At 39.1% G+C, this 22,738-nt stretch overlaps 1 long non-coding RNA gene across 1 annotated transcript in view; it reads left to right on the top strand.

The window, feature by feature from the left end:
- The first annotated feature begins 7,009 nt into the window (after window positions 1-7,009).
- Window positions 7,010-22,738, top strand: part of LOC134735564 (uncharacterized) — a 111,990-nt gene continuing 96,261 nt past the window's right edge. Inside the window, exons 1-2 of the long non-coding RNA XR_010118763.1 lie at window positions 7,010-7,161; window positions 8,023-8,127. This is a non-coding gene — a long non-coding RNA (uncharacterized lncRNA). The remainder of the gene's footprint in view (window positions 7,162-8,022; window positions 8,128-22,738) is intronic.

The raw sequence follows: 22,738 nt of genomic DNA on the forward strand, positions 1-22,738 counted from the left end.
ATTGTGTTATGTAGGTGTTTGGTATATGGATTATTTCACCACCCAGGTAATAAGCATAGAACCCGATAGGTAGTTTTTTGATCCTTGCCCTCCCCCAACCCCCTGCCCTCAAGTTGGTCCAGTGACTATTGTGCCATTTCTTGTGTCCATCTGTACTTAATGTTTAGCTCCCACTTATAAGTGAGACAATGTGGTATTTGGTTTTCTATTCCTGCATTAGTTAGCTTAGGATAATTGCCTTTGGCTCCATTCATGTGGTTGAGGAGGACATGTTCTTATTCTTTTTTATGGCTGCATAGTAGTCCATGGTGTTTGTGTACCACATTTTCTTTATCCAGTCTACCATTGTTGGGCATCTAGATTGATTCCATATCTTTGCTATTGTGATTAATGCTGTAATGAACATATGCATGCATGTGTCTTTATGTAGAATGATTTATATTCCTTTGGGTATATGCTCAATACTGAGATTGCTGGGTCGAATGACAGTTCTTCAAGTTCTTTGAGAAATTGTCAAACTGTCTTCCACAGTGGCTGCACTGATTCACATTACCACCACTAATGTATAAGTATTCTCTTTTCTCCTCTAGCTGGCCAGCATCTGTTATATTTTGACTTATTGAGAGTAGACACTTTGAGTGGTGTGACATGGTAGATTATTGTGGTTTAGATTTGTCTTTCTCTAATGATTAGCAATGTTGAACATTTTTCTGTTTTTCTTGGCCTCAAATATATCTTCTATTGAAAAGTGTCTGTTCATATCCTTTGCCAACTTTTTAAGGGAGTTGTTTTTTGCTTATAAATTTGTTTAAGTTCCTTATAATTGATGAATAGTAGACCTTTGTCAGATGCATAGTCTTTAAGTGTTTCCTCCTATTCTGTGGGTTGGCTATTAACTCTCTGTATTAGTCTATTTTCATATTGCTATAAAAAATCGCAGACAGGGCAATTTATAAAGAAAAGAGGTTTAATTTGCTCCTCGTGGTTCTGCAGGCTATAAAGGACTCATAGCAGCTTCTGCTGTGGGGGAGACCTCAGGAAACTTACAATCATGTGGGAAGATGAACAAAAAGCAGGCACATACATCTTCCATGGCTGCAGCAGAAGTTAGGTAGGGCAGGGGACGTGCTAAACACCTTTAAACAACTGGATCTCATGATAACTCACTATCATGACAAGAACACCAAAAGGGATGGTGCTAAATCATTAATGAGAAACCACTCCTGTGATCCAATCACCTCCCAGCAGGCTTCATCTACAGCATTGAGGATTATATTTAATGCGATATTTGTTCAGGGACACAGATCCAAACCATATCACTCTGTTGATAGTTTTCTTTGCTCTACAGAAGCTCTTTAATGAGGTCCCACTTGTCAATTTTTGTTTTTGTTGCAATTGTTTTTGTCTTCTTTGTCATAAAATCTTTGCTGGAGCCTATGTCCAGAATGGTATTAATATTTCCTATGTTATCTTCCAAGTATTCTATATTTTTAGGTTTTACATGTAAGTCTTTAATCCATCTTGAGTAGATTTGTGTATATGGTATAAGGAAGGGGTCCAGTTTCATTCTTCTGAGTATGGCTACTCAGCTATCCTAGCACCATTTCTTGAATAGGGAGTTCTTTCCTCACTGCTTGTTTTTGCCAAATTTCAAATGGTTGTTAGTATGGTTAGCGTGTGGCTTTATTTCTGGGCTCTGTATTTTGTTCCTTGTGTATATATGTTTAATTTTGTACCAGTAACATGCTGTTTTGATTGCCATAACCTTGTAGTATAGTTTGAAATCAGGTAATATGTTGCCTCCAGCTTTGCTCTTTTTGCTTAGGATTGCATTTGCTATTCAGGCTCTTTTTTGGTTCCATATGAATTTTAGAATTGTTTTATTCTAATTATATGAAGAATGTCATTGGTAGTTACATAGGAATAGCATTGCATCTGGAGATTGCTTTGGGCAATATGGGCATTTTAACAATATTGATTCTTCCAATCTATGAGCACAGAATGTTTTTCCATTTGTTTGTGTCATCTGTAATCTCTTTGAAGAGTGTTTTGTAATTCTCATTATAGAGATCTTTCACCTCCATGGTTAGCTGTATTGCTAGGTATTTTATTTATTTATTTTTTGTAACTGTAGTGAATAGAACAGCATTCTTGATTTGGCACTCAGCTTGGATAGTTCTGTTTATGTAATAACTCACTTGCATTGATTTGCATATGCTAAACCAACCTTGCATCCCTCTGGGATAACCCTACTTGATTATGGTGGATCAGCTTCTTCATGTGTGGCTCAGTTTGGTTTGCTGGTATTTTGTTGAGGATTTTTGTATCTATGATCCTGAAGGATATTGGCCTGAAGTGTTCTCTTTTGTTGTGTCTTTTTGTTGTGTTTTGGTATCAGAATGATGTTGACCTCATAGAATAAGATAGGGTGGAGCCCCTTCTCCTCAATTTTTTGGAATGTTTTCAGCAGGAATGGTACCAGCTCTTCTTTACATCTGGTAGAATTCGGTTGTGAATCCATCTGGTTTTGGGCTTTGGTTGATAGGCTTTTTGTTACTGAGTCCATTTCAGAACTCATTATTAGTTTGTTCAGGGTTTGAATTTCTTCCTGATTCAGTCTTGGGACTTTTTTTATTTTCTCATAGGAAAGGGTCCATTTCTTTTAGGTTCCCCAGTTTGTGGGTATATAGGTATTCATAATAGTCTCTGATGGTTCTTTGTGTTTCTGTGAAGTCAGCAGTAACGTACCCTTTGTCATTTCTGATTGTGTCTATTAGGGTCTCCTCTTTTTTTTTTTTTCCCTTTATTAGTCTAGCTGGCAGTCTATCTATCTTACTTATTCTTTCAAAGGACCAACTTCTAGTTTCATTGACATCTTGTACGGGCTTTCACATCTCAGTTTCCTTCAGTTTAGCTCTGATCTTTGTTATTTGTTGTCTTCTGTTAGCTTTGGGGTTGGTTTGCTCTTGTTTTTCTAGTCCCTCAAAATGTGATGGTTAGACTGTTAATTTGAGACCTTTCTAACTTTTTGATGTGGGTGTTTAGCACTATTAACTTTTCTCTTAACACTACTTTAGCTGTGTCCCAAAGATTCTGGTATGTTTTATCTCTGTCCTCATTAGTTTCAAAGAATGTCTTGATTTTTGCCTTAGTTTCATTCTTTACTCAAAAGTCATTCAAGAGCAGATTGTTTAATTTCTGTTGTGACTGTATGGTTTTGATAAATCTTCTTGTATTGATTTCTATTTTTATCATGCTGTGGTCTGAGAATGTGATTGGTATGATTTTTTCTTTTTTAAAAAATTTCCTGAGAATTGTTTTATGAACAATTGTGTGGCTGATTTTAGCAAGTGTGCCATGTGCAGATGAGAAGAATGTATATTCTGTTGTTTTTGGATGGAGAGTTTTGTATATGTCTGTTAGGTGCATTTGTTCAAGTGTCAAGTTAAGTTCCTGAATATCTTTGTTAGTTTTCTGCTTTGATGATCTGTCTAATACTGTCAGTGGGGTGTTGAAGTTTTCCATTATTATTATATGGTTATCTCATCTCTTCACAAGTCTCTAAGAATCTGTTTTATTAATCTGTGTGCTCCTGTGTTGGTGCATATATATTTAGGATAGTTAAGTCCTCTTGTTGAGGTGAGCCCTTTACCATTATGTAATGTCCTTTGTCTTTTTCATTATTGTTGGTTTAAAGTCTGTTTTGTCTGAAATTAGAATGTTTCTGCCTTTCTATGTTTTCCATTTGCTTAGCTGATTTTTCTCCTTCCCTTTACTTTGAGCCTATGGGTGTCATTGCATGTGAGATAGAACTCTTGAAGACCGTGTAGAGTTTGGTTTTGCTTCTTTATCCAAATTGCCACTCTGGGCCATTTAATTGGGGGATTTAGCTCATTTACATTCAAGGTTTGTATTGATATACGCAAATTTTATGCTTTCATCATGTCATTAGCTGGTTGTTATGCAGACTTGATCATGTAGTTGCTTTATAGTGTCAATGGTCTATGTACTTAAGTGTGTTTTTGCGGGGCTGGTAATAGTCTTTCATTTCCATATTTAGCACTCCCTGAAAGATCTCTTGTAAGGCAGGTCTAGTGGTAAAAATTTCCCTTAGCATTTGCTTGTCTAAAAAGGATCTTATTTCTACTTAGCTTACGAAGCTTACTTTGGCTGGATATGAAATCCTTTGTTAGAGTTTATTTTCTTTAAGAGTGCTGAATTTAGACCCCCAATATCTTCCAACTTGTACAGTTTCTGCTGAAAGGTCCACCGATAGCCTGATAAATTTTCCTTTTGTAGATGAGCTACCCTTTCTCTCTTGCTACTTTTTTCTTTTCTTTTCTTTTCTTTTCTTTTTCTTTCTTTCTTTCTTTCTTTCTTTCTTTCTTTCTTTCTTTCTTTATTTTTTTTTGAGGCAGGGTTTCACTCTGTTACCCAGGTTGGACTACAGTGGTATGCTCATGGCTCACTGAAGCCTCAACCTCTCAGGCTCAAGTGATCCTCCCACCTCAGCCTCCTGAGTAGCTGGGACTACAGGTGTATGCCACTACAACTGCCTAATTTTTGTAGAGATGGGGTTTCTCTATGTTGCCCAGGCTGGTCCTGAACTCCTGGACTCAATAGATCTGCCTCCCTTGACCTTTCAATGTGTTGGGATTACAGGCATGAGCCAGGATGCCCAGCCAATATTTTTTCTTTCATGTCAACCTTAGAGAATCTGATGACTATGTGTTATAAGGATTGTCATTTTGTATAATATCTGGTGGAGATTCTCTGCAATTTCTGAATTTGAATATCGGCCTCTATAATGAGGTTGGGGAAATTTTTTTGGATGTTATCCTCAAATATGTGTTCCAACTTGCTTGTTCTCTCCTTCTTTTTCAGGGATGCAAATGAGTCATAGATTTGGTTTCTTTACATAATCACATATTTCTCAGAGGTTTTGTTCATTTTTTTAAAATTATTTTTCCTTTATTTTTGTCTGAGTGAGTTAATGCAGAGAACCAGTCTTTGATCTCTGAGTTTATTAACTCAGCTTGGTCTAGTCTACTGTTAATACTTTCAATTGAATTATAAAATTCTTGTTGTGTGTTTTTCAGTTTTATCCTATTAATTTTGTTTTATATTAAAATGGGGCATTTTGTCTTTCAGCTCCTGTATTGTTGTATTGTAATCCTTGATTGGGTTTCAACAATCTCCTGAATCTTAATAGCCTTCATTCCCATCCATATTCTGAATTCTATTATTATAATTTCAACCATTTAAGTTTGGTTAAGAACCATTGCTGAGGAACTAGTGTAATCCTCTGGAGGAAAGAAGATACTCTGACTTTTTAAGTTGCCAAAATTCTTGTGCTAGTTCTTTCTCATCTGTGGTGGGCCGATGTTCCTTAAACTGTAGCACAATTTGAGTATAGTCAGTTGACTTTGTTTCTGGATGTTTTCAAAGGGCCAAGCCTTTGTGCAAGGTCTTTATTTGTAGGTGAACTTTTGTCTTCGGTTTCATGGGGTGGGGGTATGTTAGCAAAGTATTTTTGGTGTTAAAGTTTGGACTGTGATCCAGTAGATGGTGCTTAAACATAATGGCCAGTAGGTAGGCTTTTGCTCAGCCATGTGGCTCCTCTGTATTTCCCATTTGCAGCCGTGCTCTTGTGTCCGGAATTGGTGGGTTCTTGGTCTCACTGACTTCAAGAATGAAGCCACGGACCCTCGTGGTGAGTGTTACAGTTCTTAAAGGCAGCGTGTCCGGAGTTTGTTCCTTCTGATGTTCAGGTGTGTTCGGAGTTTCTTCCTTCTGGTGGGTTCCTGGTCTCGCTGACTCAAGAGTGAAGCTGCGGACCTTCTCAATAAATGTTACAGCTCTTAAGGCCACGCATCTGGAGTTGTTCGTTTCTCCCGGTGGGTTCGTGGTCTCATTGGCTTCAGGAGTGAAGCTGCAGACCTTCACAGTGAGTGTTACAGCTCATAAAGGCAGCGTGAACCCAAAGAGTGAGCAGCAGCAAGAGTTATTGCAAAGAGCGAAAGAACAAAGCTTCCACACTGTGGAAGGCGACCTCAGCGGGTTGCCACTGCTGGCTGGGGCAGCCTGCTTTTATTCTCTTATCTGGCCCCACCCACATCCTGCTGATTGGTAGAGCCCAGTGGTCTGTTTTGACAGGGTGCTGATTGGTGCATTTACAATCCCTGAGCTAGACACAAAGGTTTTCCACCTCCCCAGTAGATTAGCTAGATTAGCTAGATACAGTGTCCACACAAAGGTTCTCCAAGTCCCCAGCAGAGTAGCTAGATACAGAGTGTCAATTGGTGCATTCACAAACCCTGAGCTAGGCACAGGTTGCTGATTGGTGTATTTACAAACCTTGAGCTAGATACAGAGTGCCGATTGGTGTATTTACAATCCCTTAGCTAGACATAAAGGTTCTCCACGTCCCCACCAGACTCAGGAGCCCAGCTGGCTTCACCCAGTGGATACCGCACTGGGGCTGCAGGTGGAGCTGCCTGCCAGTCCCGCGCTGTGCGCCCGCACTCCTCAGCCCTTGGGTTGTCATGGGACTGAGCGCTGTGGAGCAGGGGGCGGCGCTCGTCGGGGAGGCTCGGGCTGCACAGGAGCCCACGGAGGCGGGGAGACGCTCAGGCATGGCGGGCTGCAGGTCCCCAGTCCTGCCCCGCGGGAAGGCAGCTAAGGCCCGGCGAGAAATCAGCGCAGCGCCGTGGGCCGGCGCTGCTGGGGGACCCAGCACACCCTCCGCAGCCGCTGGCCCGGTTGCTAAGCTCCTCATTGCCCGGGGGGCCGGCCTGCCGCTCCCAGTGCGGGGTCCGCAGAGCTCACGCCCACCCGGAACTAGCCCTGGCCGGCAAGCACCGCGCGCAGCCCCGGTTTCCGCCCGCGCCTCTCCCTCCGTACCTCCTCGCAAGCTGAGGGAGCCGGCTTTGGCCTTGGCCAGCCCAGAAAGGGGCACTCACAGTGCAGCGGCGGGCTGAAGGGCTCCTCAAGTGCCGCCCAAGTGGGAGCCCAGGCAGAGACCGAGGGCTGTGAGGACTGCCAGCATGCTGTCACCTCTCACTCTCTCTCAGTGCTGTGAGAGTATGGGCTCCTCTCCCACTTGAGTGCTGGCTGCAGAACTTGGCTTGGCACCGCTGGGCTGTGCACCACAGCCCTAAGGTGAGCTCAGGCTTTATGTTCCCTCCCCAGCTTGGGGGCAGCAGGGGCAGAAACCTTAGCAGGGGAAATGGCAGAGGGCCGTTCACTTGTCTCTTGCGGCTCCGCCTCAGAAATGCAGAGCTGCCACCAATCAGAGTGATTAAACTGTGGTGGGACAGCTGCCCTGTGGGCCCAAGCCAGGGGCCCCTGTCTGGTAATGAGCAGAGTTTGCCAGAGGCTCACGGGGAAGACAGATTGGGCTCTTCTCCTTAGGGCAGCTTTGGTGTGCTGGAGGTGTGAGGAAAGCACTCGGGTTCTTTGTTCCTTCCCTAGGTACAGGGCAGCAAGGACAGTACCGCTGTGCTGGCAGTGGCAGAGGGGCTTTCAGTTGCCTCTTGGAGCTCCACTCCAGAGAAATACAGAGTTGCTCCAATGGGAATGTTCAGGCAGGGATAGGGCAGCGTGTTGTGGGCCTGAGCTGTGGGCCCGAGCCGTGGGCCCCGCTTGATGAAGAGCAGGGAATCAGGGCTCACAAAAAGGCTGTGCTCCTCTTCATATAGTGACTATCATGTGCTGGAGGTGTGACTAAAGTCCTCGGGCTCTTCCTTCCTTCTTCAGTTAGAGGGCAGCAAGAGCAGAATAGTGGCAGAGGAGCTGTCAGTTACCTCTGGGAGCTCCACCCCAGGGAAACAGAGCCACTACCAGTGGGAATGCTCAGTTGAGGGTGGGGCGGCTGCTCTGCACTCCCAACCTGGGGATCTGCCTAGTGACGAGGAGAGGGTGGGGGCTCACAGGGAACAGAGACTGGGCCCCTTCTCATATGGTGGCTGTGGCATGCTGGATATGCCAGCAACATGACCAGGCCCTTTGCTCCTTCTCCAGCTGGAGGACAGTACTACTGCAGCTGCAGTGAGAGAGGGGCTGTGCGTTGTCTACAGAATTTCCTCCCCAGAGAAACTCAGAGCTGCCACCTACTGAAATGTTCAGGTGAGTGCAGAGTGATTGTAATGGGGGCCCAGGTTGAGAAGTCCTGCCCAGTGAGGAGTAACACTGGCAGACATCAATGTGGAAAACAGTCTGAGCGCTTTTCTGTAAGGCTGCTTCACTGCTGGAGACCTGTGTCAGTCCCCAATCTCTTTGCTCCCTCTCGAGGTCGAGGGCAGCAGGGGCAGGAATTGCGGACCAGCAAAAATGGTGGCTTGCCTGCTACTGCTGGGAGCTCCATTCTAAGAAAGTGCAGGGCCGCAGAACTGCTACTGGCCTGAGAGCCCTGTTGAGGTTCTCAGGGGCTAGGGTTATCAGTGGCTGGGGTTCCAGGTGGAGTGGCCTTGTCTAGTAAGGAGTAGCGGGAGCTGAGATCTGCATGGAAAACAGCCTGACCACTCTCCTGTAGGGCAGTTGCACTGTGCTGGAGGCCTGTGTTAGTCCGTAATCTTTTTGCTTGCTTCCGAGCATGAGGGCTGCAGGGGTGGCAGCTGTGGAGCAGCAACAATGGCGGCCTGCCTGCTACTGCTGGGAGCTCTGTCCCAGGGAAGGGCACGGCTGCTACCTGTTAGAGAGGTCAGGTGGGGCTGGGTTGGCCAAGCTAGGGTCCCAGGCCAATGGGCCCTGTCTGGCGAAGTGCAGTGGAAGTGAGGTTTGCAGTCTGTCTGCTCCTCAGCCCCACGGATATAGCCCCTATCCTGGGGTTGTGCGAGGGATCCTGGCCTTCCCTGTTTTCAGAGCTACAGCAGCCACTGGTGCTAGGGTGGCCCATGGGTCCAAGGCCCCAGGCCCCCCGTTTGCTTGAGTGGTAGCTCACCCCAGACTTCATGTAGCTCTCCATGTCTGTCTGGGGTCCCTGGTGGAGGGGCATCGTGGAGGATCTCCTGAGCCCAGGGTTGCAAAGGTCCATGGGGAAAGTGTGGGTGCCCTGGGGCTCTCATTTACTCACTGTTTCTCCACAGTGGGATCCTCCCCACTGGCTCTGCACCAATCCCATGTGGACACGTATCTTGTTTTTCTCGTCTCTGTTCCCCATGGGTTGCCTTGCTTCTTTGATGTATCCCAACATGTCCACCTGGACAATCCAGCCAAAGAGCCAATGTTTACTTACCACTCTACGTCTTCTCCATGAAAGCAGCCTACACTGGCTGCTTGCAGTCAGCCACCTTGGCACTCCACCAAGTTTTATGTAATAACCAAGAAATATTATCTGTGAGTGATGGGTGACATTCCATTTGTTCTTTATAATTTCTGATATGATTATGCATATGTATAAATTAGAAGGAAAATTTTATTTAGAAAGAAAATATTTCAGGGACCTGTAACCTATAAATTGATTACTGGGACAAGGCACAAGATAAAGTTACAATGTTGGTTTAAATATCCTGTGCTAGGCCGGGCATGGTGGCTCACGCCCTGTAATCCCAGCACTTTGGGAGGCCAAGGCGGGTGGATCACCTGAGGTCGAGAATTCGAGACTAGCCTGGCTAACATGGTGGAACCCCGTCTCTACTAAAAATACAAAATTAGCTGGGTATGGTGGCACACACCTGTAATCCCAGCTACTCGCGAGGCTGAGGCAGGAGAATTGCTTGAACCCGGGAGGCGGAGGTTGCAGTGAGCTGGGATTGTACCACTGCACTCCAGCCTGGGTGACAGAGTGAGACTCTGGAAGAAAAAAAATCCTGTGCTATTAGAGAAAATTATACTGTTTTACTTGTCAATTGCTATGTAAAAAATTAACCCAAAATGTAGCAGCTTAGCACAAGCCAATATTTATTTTCCCCCAGGTTCCATGGAGGAGTAGTCTGGGTACAGCTGGTTCAGGCTTTCTCACAGGCTTCAGTAAGGTGTCAGCTGGGGAGACTGTCCTCTCAAGGCTCAACTTTGGGAGGATTCTCTTCCAAGCTCATTCATGTTGCTGCCACAGGCCTCAGGTCCTTGCTGCTCTTGGTCAGAAACACCTGTTCATTCCTTGTCATGTATTCCTTTCATAGGGCTGCTCACCAAATAGTGGTTAGCTTCTTTCAGAGTGAGCCAGTGAGAAAGTGTCCATAATAGAGATTACAACCTTTATATGAGCTATTCTCAGAAGTAACATCCGGACACTTTTGCTACATTCTATTCATTACAAGCCAGTCAGCAGCTCCAAGGGGAGGGGATTACTTAAAGACATGAATACCAGATAGAGGGGATCATAGGTAGGGGCTGCCTGTCACGAGTGGATGGAAACCAAGTAGGCATTACTTTCAGATGAAACCATAACTACTAATGCTAGTCCTCAGGATAAGTTTAGTGTGTAATTCTAATTGTATGTTTGCTTTAAAGATGCTATGTTTTCACCAATAATTAGGCAGATGAATATTTTATTGAACATATACAGTGAAGAAAAAATGGGCAATCCATGACAATAGCATAAAAAATATTTCTGTCATATAATGTATCTGGAGAATGATTCATTTTATTTATCAAAGTATTTGAGTTATTCAGGTGTTATAAATGTATAATATTGAAGTATTAGAATATATAGTTTCTCCAGCTAATTTTTCCCCTACCTCCATCTCTGCCTGTTGAAAATCCACTTGTATTTTAAAATACGTCTTGCCAACTTTCTGTGTCCTTATTTAATCTTCCCTCTCAGATATGCTCTTTCTATCCCGTGAAACTCTTGTCTCTTAAAAGCTTTTCTGTGGGATTTATCACACTTTGTCTAATATTAATGTCTATTACTATGTCTTTGAGATGAGAGTATCTATCTTATTTAACCTTTATAGATTTGATAGTTATCAGTTGAATGAAAATATTTAAAAATAAAGTCATTTTTTATCAGTGACATCTGTGTTATAAAATATTAAACAATATACTAATTTAAAAGAGTCAAGACAGCACATTTTTACTTGGCATTTCTAATTATATCTTGGTGACGTAAGCTCAGACTCGAAGTTTAGTTTGTACTATCTCCTTTTAAAAACTCCTAAATACTTGCTTTAGAAGTGGATTAACTGTAGAAGCAATTCTGATGTAAAGTTTTTTCTAATGAGGAAATAGCATCAAATATCACTCCTTAAAATTCCTGTAGATGAACATGTAAACTTGTGTATGTGTGTGTAGAGGGGTCTGGGAAGGAAGGAATCAGCAATATTTTCCCATTAGAAGCAAACATTTTAATAATTTAAAGTATCAAATATATTAATTTATGGTATAGTTAAATATAGCAAAATATATAATTTATGGTATAGACATTTTGTTTTTAAAGTACACTAAAGAGCTTTTTATTTTTCCACAAGGAAGAAAAAGCAGTAAATTTTACCAATAAAATGCTTTGACTTTTTCTAGGGTTTTATTTCTCTCTGGGTATTCTGTATGAAAAACCCAGTGGTAGTAAGACTATAATTTTGGCCAAGTACTATTCCAGGTTACAGAAGTTTCTGTAGAATGCAAAAGTTCCTAAGAAAATGAAATACATATTAACAGTATCAATTACCAATTTAATAAGTTGAGTTTAACTCAGGATCACCACAAAAAGAGAGACAGATTTCTGTGGCTATTGTCAGCACCTGACATAGACATCTCATAGGCATCTAAAATTTAACATGTGCATAGCAGTGTTCCTTAGAGTCATCTGTTTCTTCCACCTTCCTCTTCTGTTTATGGCAACTCGGCTTCTCAGTTGTTCAGTTATTTATTGATGGTGCTCCTTCTCTGACACTAAATATCTAATTCATAAGTAGATTCTAATTTCAAGATATATTCTGGGGACAGCTGCTACTCTTCACTCCATAGCTACTGCCTTGGTGAGAGTCTTCATTGTCTCTGACTTGCACTATTACAGAAGCTTCCAACTATTCTTCCTGTTTCTGCCCTTGTCACCCGACAGACTGTTTTCAATGCAACAGCCAGAGTTACTCTGTTAAAACACATCAGACCTTTTCATGTTTCTTTTTTAATATCCCAGAATGCTTCTTTCTCCCTGAGTATAAGCCCAAGTCCTGATGAGGTTCGAGACCCTAGCTGATTCGCTCCCCTGACCTCTCCCACTTGATTCTACTGTCTCTTATCCAGCCTCGTTTTTCTCTGACTACATTGGCCTTTTCACTATTTCTAGGATCTTCCACTCCAGACACACTCCCATGTTAGGACCCTTCCATTGGCCCTTTCACCCTCTCCTGAGAGTGCTCTTCCTCTAGATGAGGGAGCATGGCTCGCTCTCTTTATTCACAACCTTACTAAGGTGATGCCTTCTCTCGGAGCTGTTTCACACCATATCTAAAGTCCCTCTGCTCAGCTCCTGCACTTTCAGGATATTCCCCTGCTTTAGATTTGTCCCTAGCACTTTGGTAGCCTTAACACACTATATGTTTTATTTACTTAACTCGTAATTGTATGCCTCTCCATTCAGAACTTATGATCCACAGAGTGGAGTTTTGTCTGTTCTGTTCACTGCTCTGTCACCAGTACCTAGAACAATGTCTGGCACCAGGGGCCACACTCCACAAATTCATTGCCATGGCATTCTATGGAATAGTAATTGCTGGAGCAGGGCTGAAGTGCAATGGCATTGGTCCCCCCCCAACAGCGTTCGCTAGGCATAAAACGAGTATGTTAAAGAAATGAATGACTGTATGAACCAGTAAGTACAGAACTATGGGTATTTTAAGAGCTGCAGAGGTAATTTCCCCATACTTATCAGTACATACAGATTTTTTTTAAAAAGCAATCATTTATTAGAGACCCTGGTAAAATGTTTGAGTTTATTAAAACTGACTCCTCTGCAAGCCTTCCCCTCCACACACATTATTCTTCCTTTTTCTTCAAGTAAATGTATATAAAATGAAAGTATTTCTTACAATTACTGCCTTCTTGGAATTTTCCTCAGCATTAGCTTCTCAAACTAACCTAGCAATCAGTCTGTACAAAAAATATGAAAATTTCACATATTGCTATATTGAAGCATTTCTTTTTTATTTGCTTATAAATGGAATAGAATGTGAATGTATAAATTTATGATTGTTCTGAGAAATAAAGTAAGCTTTGGGCTTCACTTTATTCTCACATGTAGAATGTGTTTGTGAAATAATGCACCTGTATTGGTAGTTGGAAGTTGGGGAAAGTGATGAATAAACATGATTAATTCATTTTAATCAGTTATGATATTTTAAAATAAGTGTCTTACCTTTTAAATAATTAAATTAGTATGGGGTTAGCTGTGGAAGATGCATAAAACAATACTTTACAAAGTCAAGTAATTCAGAATCCAGACAACATTTTCATGCTGGAATTGTCTTTTTGTTTAAGGAAACCATTCAGTTTCCATATTTTTCTCTTGATTTCAGAAGGCCAGGAATCTGTAACCATAAATTCTGTTTTATTTTTCTTATTTAGCAAACACTGACTATTTGTTAGGTTCCAGGTGCTGTATTACATGTCTTTAATACTTTTTATTTAAATTAAATCCTGACAAAAGCTATACAATACTGTATTCTCGTTCCTATACTCTGAATTATGAGAATGGTTTGGGCAAATCATTGTAAACTGAAATGTACATAGCCTGAGAATTCAAACTTAAGAAGAATTAGTGATAAATAAAATACCCAAATATGTACTTATTGGCAAAGAATGTGATATCTACACTGGGAATGAAAAAGCAAACATACTTAAAAAATACATTTTTTTTCCTATTTTGACAGGTTCATGATTAACTTTGAAAATATAAATGAATGTTTTTGGGAAAAATGTAAGATTATCCAAATAAAAATAAGAGCTCCTCTTTGTATAATATCATTAATTATGTCCTATTTCAGAAGCATTGTTGAATATTCTAATAAGATATTCATAAATTACTTCCTGAAACTAAAATGATTTGATATGGAATTGCTGTTCTTGTCCTTCCTTCCTTCCTTCCTTCTTTCCTTCCTTCCTCCCTTCCTTCCTTCCTTCCTTCCTTCCTTCCTTCCTTCCTTCCTTCCTTCCTTCCTTCCTCTCTTTTTCTTTCTTTCTTCTTTCTTCTTTCTTTCTTTCTTTCTTTCTTTCTTTCTTTCTTTCTTTCTTTCTTCTTTCTTTCTTTCTTTCCTTCTTTCCTTCTTTCCTTTTTTTCTCTTTGGTTATACAATGATACTATATCCAGGAGAAGGAATTCAACCTCATTAGAAAGAAAACTAAATTCTACAATCTCCTTCACTTATTTCCTTACCAATATGTCTATTGGATTTTAAAATAAAGCTCAAAAGTTTGGTTTTGGTGGAGATGGAGGTGAAAACATGTCTCTTCTTGGTCACTAAGCAAACTGTGTTCTTTGCTTTTAGGAAATTGCTTTCCCCCAAAGTTAATCAGAACCAGCCATGTTACTACCTGATACTGCAAGACTACTCCCATCTTTGGATGTTCATGTCCCCCTACCTCAAAAGAGAGTGCTCTGTCCCCCAGTGCTTTTACTAACTAATGCCCTCAGGTGTTCTTTAGCTGAATAGCTCTTTCTTCACATTCAAGGAGCTGCCTAGTAGGATTTCCAGATTTTCTCTGTCTCAAGAAGTGAAAAGGCCACACAACTTGGGTAGAGATCAGCAATTTCCCAACTGTCTTTCAGTCTCTCAGATATCTTTCAACCAGTGAGGATTAAGAGCAAGGAGAAGAGCTCCTCTTCATAGCATTTCTTCTCCTCATAGCTCACCTTCTCTTTTTGCTGCTGAATCTTATACTAACATACGCATTTCTATAATTCTGAGTTTCAGGGTTTTTAGGAGATGGGTGTTTTCTCTCCTTCATTCATATTCCTGATGTCTTGTCCCTTACTTTTCCCTTTATGTGACAATCAGTGCCTGCCCACATACTCCAAATCAACTGAATTTTTGAGCAGCACAGAGCAGGGATTATATCTTAAACTCCAAATTCTCTCCGTTGCTTTTCTCAAACTTCATTCACTGATAAAGGCACATTATTCCACAAACACACATTCTACATATGGGAAGAAATGAGGCCCCAATCTTACCCTTTTTCACAACAATGACAAACTTGGACGTACATATTTGATTGCACTCATAAGCAAGTGAAAAACAAATGTTTTAAGATAGCAATATATGAGGTCTTTATATGTTTTTGTACAGATTTTAATTGCTAGATTAGTTTAGGAAGCAGACACGGAGGAAAGTTTCAAAAAGGCAGTAATTGTGAAGAAGTAGTTTGACATGATATAGATAGATAGATATAGATATAGATATAGATATAGACTTGAAGAAAAAGGGGGATAGATAGACTAATATATATATATATATCTGTTGGGTTGAAGTGTTGAAAAAAGTAGGTTTTAATGAAGTCAGTCATTTCACTAGTATGTTTAGTCAATGTATTTTTGTATTTTTATTTACTAAGGAATATGGCCAAATTACCTTTGTTGTTTTTCAGTTAAAATTGTTTCCACATATTGTCTACACTGTTGTAAATAATGTAGCCATTGCTTAGGTTAAAAAAGCCACTTAGATGGGTTTTTTTTTTTTTTTGGAAAGTGCATTTAGTCCTTGTGAACCTCAGTTTCCTCATTGCTGTGGGAATTGAGTATGAAAATAAATATTAAATTTTCTTGTCAACCCTTGAGTGTTGAAAAAATATAATCAATGAGGCAGATAACGACAAATAAAACCATCACTGTCTGGGTTATCATTTATCAGCCAGGGGACTTCAGAATTATTTCAGAGAATTTACACCATTGAGGTTGGAAAAAATTCAAATTTCATTCCCTTTTCATATTAATAAGTACCATAATTATTTTAAAGGTTTTGTGTTTAAACATAATTCTCTCAGAACTCCCAAGTGCTCATACAGTAAGCATGCATAGAATTATTGGACAGCATGTGAGCATGTTCATAATTAAATTGCTTAATCAATTGATCATCCAGTTGACTACACTATTGTTATAATTTTCAACCATCAACGAGTTTTAAATTATTTTTCACCCAGTCGTGTATTGTTCCTGTTTCTACAAATAGACTGACAGTTGATAGAATATGTAAGTAATAGATATTGAAATAGAGTATGTACCATGTGTGTCATAAACCATGCAGAAATGGGCAAATTATTATTTTTACAATGTTAAAGAGAGTGAATAACATCACACAATATTCTAAAAGGGTTGGCAAATATTCTTTAGCCAGACAAATTAATGTAAAGCTCTTCTTTTAGAAGAGAAGTGGAGGAGCTCAGATCCTAACCAGTGTGCTTCTCATTATTTCAATGGCTGTTGCCTGAGAGCCCATAAAAATACATTGAAAGCCAACATAACAGATAGTTCTTTTCCTAATAATTCCAAATATGAAAGGTAATTTTGGTTATAAAGAACTATACTTCAGTGGTTGACAGAGTATTTCATTTGGATATATTCATGTTGTCTACTCATCCAACATTAGACAGCCTTCAATAAAAAATTATTTTCTAAAGTGTTGTTTTACCAGTTGCCAAATAAACTGAAGCTGTTATATTTAGTCATCACAGAATCAAATGATGGCATCATAATGCACCTACTCTAACAATTGAATCTTGGTGTTCAATGATCAGAACTAGCTTATAAGAGGAAATACATTTGAGACTCCTTTAAAAAAAACTTAGGTTTACAGTAAACTATCTCAAGGACAAAAAATCAAACACCGCATGTTCTCACTCATAGGTGGGAATTGAACAATGAGAACTCATGGACACAGGAAGGGGAACATCACGCTCCGGGGACTGTTGTGGGGTGGGGGTAGGGGGGAGGGACAGCATTAGGAGATACACCTAATGCTAAATGACGAGTTAATGGGTGCAGGAAATCAACATGGCACATGGATACATACGTAACAAACCTGCACATTGTGCACATGTACCCTAAAACCCTAAAGTATAATAAAAAAAAAAAAAAACAACTTAGGTTTGATATCTATTTTAAATAAGTATGTCTTCCTCAAGTATCCTCAAGTATATTTAAGGTACTTTTCTGACAAATTGAGACAGATATTTGAGACTATCTGTTTTCTAACACTTTTGTACAAAGTAATAGTAACTTTATTCATGAACAGTAAAGAATACAATAACATCTCAAATGGCAGTGAAGACAAAAATAACAAAATAGTAGTTAAGACTAAATAAAATCTCCCAATCAAACTGTATCTATTTATTCCAGCACCTCTTCTTACTAGTATATGTCCACAGACCAGGAATTTACAATTGCCAAGTTCTACTCCCTCATCTTCAAAATGGTGAATGTAACACAATGTACTTTATTGTGTTGTGAAAATTAAAGAGAGAATTCATGCAAATAGTTAGCACAATACCTGGAACATAGGAAATTCTCAGTAAATTTTAGCTCCTGTTATTAAGATCAATGGGTTGTGGGTGACAAGATACATGCTTAAAAAACAATTATGGGTAAGTAAATCATTATCTCCTATGCTTACAAAAATATGCCTCAAGTGCAAAGGGTGAGTTTTTGTTAGTCAACATTTTTTTTTACCAGGCTTATCATCTATAAGCCTTCTGTATGAAAATATAATATTCATAATTTTATAGAGAAAGCAAAATAGCATAATTAAGGAAATAATTCACATTTGTCTTAAAACAAATCTCATTTTTAGTGCTATAAAATTCTTTTACAAATAGCATGAGGTCAAATAATAAATTTATAAAACCAATTGGCTCCACACAAGCTGAGCTAATGAGGGTCATTTGGGTCAAATCCTCAAATTACAAATAAATGTTATCGTTTATCAACTAAACACTTTTCTCAATAAATCTTTGCACTGCTTTTCTTACCTCTCAGCCACATCATTTGGAATCTCTTCTGATTTAGCAAAACCAGTTTACCTGTGTCTGACCTCTTACCCAGTAGAAACTTTTACATTCAAATAGGAGCAAATTCAAATACTGCATAATGCAAAATGTAATTTGGAGGTAGATCACACTTCAGTTGCATTAGCACAGTCATTTTTCATCTCCCCCAAATAGATCTACTCCAGGAAAAGTGTTGATCTATGGAGAAACTCCCAATGCACCTACACAAAAAAAGCATGTGTCTGCGTTCCGTTGACAAAGACCACCCTTAGTGTGGACAGCAAGTTTTCTTATCTATTTGATTCATGGGATGTTTATGTGGATAATTTCCTTGAAATCCAGCTTGATTTATGAACAGTCTTCTCTGCTCTATTGAGCCATTAAATCCAGAGTATTAGTGCATTTGGAATACACAGAGATGATAATGACATCCAAAGAAGAGTCCAGCAAAACTTATTTCCATGAGGACTTTTTCAGAGGGATGAAGTAACATTAGCTATACAGGTTAGCATTATAAGGCTTCCCAAATGTAGATGAGAATAATGGCAACTCTGTGATCCTAAGGATGAACATTGCTGGAATATGCATTTTACACTATATGAAAGAAATTAGGATCGATATAAGCTCACTTACCTTTGTCTTATTCCTCCCCATGTTGTTTTTGTCTAGATTGTCTCAGCCACTTGTTTTATTTTACTTAAATTTTTATTTCATCTTATTGTAAACCTCCATTCCTTCAGAAACAGGTCAAGAAACATGTCAATCTACCTAAGTGAATAACTAATAGTAATAATTAAATAATAAATAGTGCTGAATGAATATATGAATAGAAGAATAAATAAAAGTAAAATGTATTACTTCATCGATGGATTTCCTAGTAGATGGGGAAAGGGTGAGAGGATATGAGCTTCAATAAGAAAAATGGTGCAAAATAAGGCAGAAGCAAATGCCCAAAACAAATCAACACATTCACAATTTTTCCAAGGGCCTGTCATATATATATTTTTTTCTTTTTTTTAACCATTTGTGGCCCCTTTCTTATATCTCATTTCTCTCTTTTGTAAGGCTTCTGTGTTAATTGACAGCATGTTCAGATATAAATCCGTCACAGGAATGTGATGAAATTAGCGATTCAGACCCCTGATATTAAGAAATTCAAAGAAATGGATAGAGTATCCAACCAGTGAGGAATTAAAGAAGAAAGAAGAGAGAGAGAAGGAGAGAGAAACTAGCTGTAAAGTTGGGATGGGTTGGGGGTGGTGAAGAAAACCAATTATTCATTGAAGGTGCCAGAAGGAAAATTGATGGCATGAATCCATAGCTTCTCACCATAAAGGTGAATAATGACACAGACACTTAGATTGGGGAATGAGAAGAAAAAGGTGCATGCAAGGTTCTTCTATTTATGTCTGATTGAGATATGAAAAGAAAATGAGAGACTGGATTACTAAAGAAAAATTCCAGACAGTTAAGCAATTTTAGGAATGATTCATTTTGAGATATGGCCATCAATTATTTATAAGGGTTAATAAATAGATTTATAAGCAAGAGGTACATGGAATCTAGAAATACATAAATGCTCTTCAAATTATTTACAGCTCTGACAGGTCATAACACATGAACTACTGCTGTGAAAACATCATTTACTTGACATTAAAATTTGCACCATAAACTATAAATGGACCAGTTATGGAGCATCAGCCATTTGTAATGTGCCATGCAATATTTAACATCAACTAAATGTGTTTTCACTAGCTGCTGACCACTTGGATTAATTTAATAAGAATTCCTAGTGCCTAATGATTTATTTGTGGGTAAATGATCATAACTATTTAATGGCCTTAATATTACAGATGTAATTCTGAAATAGAATATCATAACTTGGATTTAGTACATCCAGTTAAATAACAAGCATCAAATTTTTTTAAAAATCATAAAAACAGTGGCCAGAAAAAAAAATTAAAGCACCTGCTAGTCATATGTCCCCATAGGTTTCCAGCTTCATATTGGCTTTATTTCTTTTTTTCCTTTCATTTAGGTCACCCATTAATTTTCTTTCTTCATTTGCACACCCTCTTCCATTTTCTGTACTATCTTTTGTTCTAATCCTCTAGTAATTCCCCAGTGAGTTCTCAGCTTCCAAAGGGCACTCTATTTCTATTAAACATGGCAGTCGACAAGTGGAAATAGTCCTTAGTTGTCCTGCTTTCTGGGCGAACACCAGAGTCCCTTTGCATCACCTCAAAGACTCTGATTCTCATGATCCTCAGTCTGGTGCTGAATTGTGCTTTTGCTCATCCACACACATCCCCTACCCCAACTGTAATGTCTAACACTGCACATACATTTATGATAATTTGAGTAACACCTACATTTCAGTGTTTTCTATAGTACTGGAAGAGGTAATAAAGAATTAAGAGTTGCTAATAATCTGTGTTTAGAATGATGAGACTATATTAGACTAAAGAGCTTCTGCGCCATTAACAGAGTAAAGAGACAACCTGTAGAATGAGAGAAAATATTTGCAAACTATTTATATGACAAGGGACTAATATCCAGAAAATGCAAGGAATTCAGTTCAACACCACCACAAATAATCCAATTAAAAAGTCGGAAACATACCTGAATATACATTTCTCAAAAGAAAACATACTAATAGTTAACAGGTATATGAAAACAATGCTTCACATCATTAATTATTACAGAAATACAAATCAAGGACCAGGTGTGGTGGCTCATGCCTGTAATCCCAGCACTTTGGGGGGCCGAGGCGGGCAGATCACCTGAGGTCAGGAGTCCAAGACCAGCCTGGCTAACATGGTGAAACCCCATCTCTACTAAAAATACAAACATTAGCTATGTGTGGGGGCACATGCCTGTAATCCCAGCTACTTAGGAGGCTGAGGCAGGAGAATTGCTTGAACCTGGGAAGCGGAGGTTGCAGTGAGCCAAGATCGTGCCACTGCACTCCAGCCTGGTACACAGAGCGAGAGTCCATCTCAAAAAAAAAAGAAAAAAAGAGAGAGAGAGAAATGCAAATCAAAACAATGAGATACCATTTCACCCCAGTTAGAATGGCTATTATCAAAAAGACAAAGAATAAAAAATACTGGCAAAGATGCAGAGAAACAGGAACTCTTATACTCTATTGGTGGAAATGTAAATTAATATAGCCGTTTTAAAAAACAGCATGGAAGCTTCTCAAAAAAACCCAAAAATATAAGTACCATATAATCCAGCAATCTCACTGCTGGGTGTTTACCCAAAAGAAAGAAACTCATCATATCAAAGGGATACCTGCATCACTATGTTTATTGCAGCACTATTCACAATAGCCAAGATGTGGAATCAACCTAAGTGTCCATCAACAGATGCATAGATAAAGAAATGTGGTATATATACACAATGGAATATTACTCAGCCATAAAAAACGAAATCCTGCCACTTGCAGTGATATTAATAGAACTGGTGATCATTATGTTAAATGAAATAAGTCAGGCACAGAGAGAAAAATATCTCATATTCTCATTCATATGTGGGAGCTAAAAAATGTGATATCATGGAGGTAGAGAAGAATGATGGTTACTAATGGCTAGGGAGGGCGAGGGGTTATAAAAAGACATTGGTGAATGGGTACAAACATATCGTTAGATAGCAGGAAAAAGTTCCATTGTTCTGTAGCACAGTAGAATGACTAGAGTTAACAATAATTTCTTGAATATTTCAAAATAGCTAGAAGAGAAAATTTGAAATGATCTCAGCACAAATACATTATAAATGTTTGTGTTGATATATTCCATAAATAGCCTGATTTAATCATTGCACATTATATGCATGTATCAAAATATCACATGTACCCCACAAATATGTACAATTATGGACCAATTTTAAAAGGCTATGGCATTACCGTCTCTTCATACTTTGTTTCATTAGTCATCATAAAGTAGGTTATGCTGTGGAAACAAAAAAGTCTAAGTTGCTGAACTAAACAGGACTTCATTTCTCACTCATGGTACATGACAAATGTCAGTTGTCAGAGGGCCTTGCTCACTGGAGTCATTCAATGACCCAGGTCGAAGGAGTCTTCTACCTAGCACAGGATTCCAAGACACTGTGGTAAGATGAGAATCTAGAACCAAGGAAGATGTTTTTATGTTCATCACCTTCTGTTTGTTTTATTTTAAGGCTTTTCTCCAGTATTTGTCAAATTAACTTAATATTTAGTGAATTAATATAGTTTAAAAGTCTAACCAGTGTAAAGCAAGATGTACTCAGAAAGGTCCATCCAAACATTCACTAAATGTATTCGTTCACTTTCATTAGTTTGTGGTTCAGCCTTTCTTCTTTTTCTTATTTTTTTGAAAAAAAAAAAAAAAAAAAAACACAACAAAACAATGTCCTTTTTATTTTCAGAAATGTAACACTAACATTATGTTCTTTCCTCTTAATTATATATCCTGGCAATTACTCTATATCTGTTCATGGGACTCTTTCTCATTCAGTTTCTATAGCTGTATGGTTCTCCACTGTAAGAATGTACCAGGTCTTATTCAACTATCTCTTGTGTGTAATTATGTTGAATTTCTGATGTTTTACTGGTATAATAATGCTGCAGGGAATCTCTTTTGCATATTTGTTTTCATATAGTTGTAGTTATATTATTCAGAGTAACCTCCTAGGAGGGAGTTTACTGAGTCAAAGGGTAAATGTATATGAAATTCTGTTAGACATTGCCAAATTCTCCCTCACAAGAATTGTACCAATTTTGTATTTCTACAACAATGAATGAAATTTCTCCTTCCCCACAGATTTGCCAGAAAGT

Source organism: Symphalangus syndactylus, chromosome 22 (assembly GCF_028878055.3).
Source record: "Symphalangus syndactylus isolate Jambi chromosome 22, NHGRI_mSymSyn1-v2.1_pri, whole genome shotgun sequence".
NCBI classification, from domain to species: Eukaryota; Metazoa; Chordata; class Mammalia; order Primates; family Hylobatidae; genus Symphalangus; species Symphalangus syndactylus.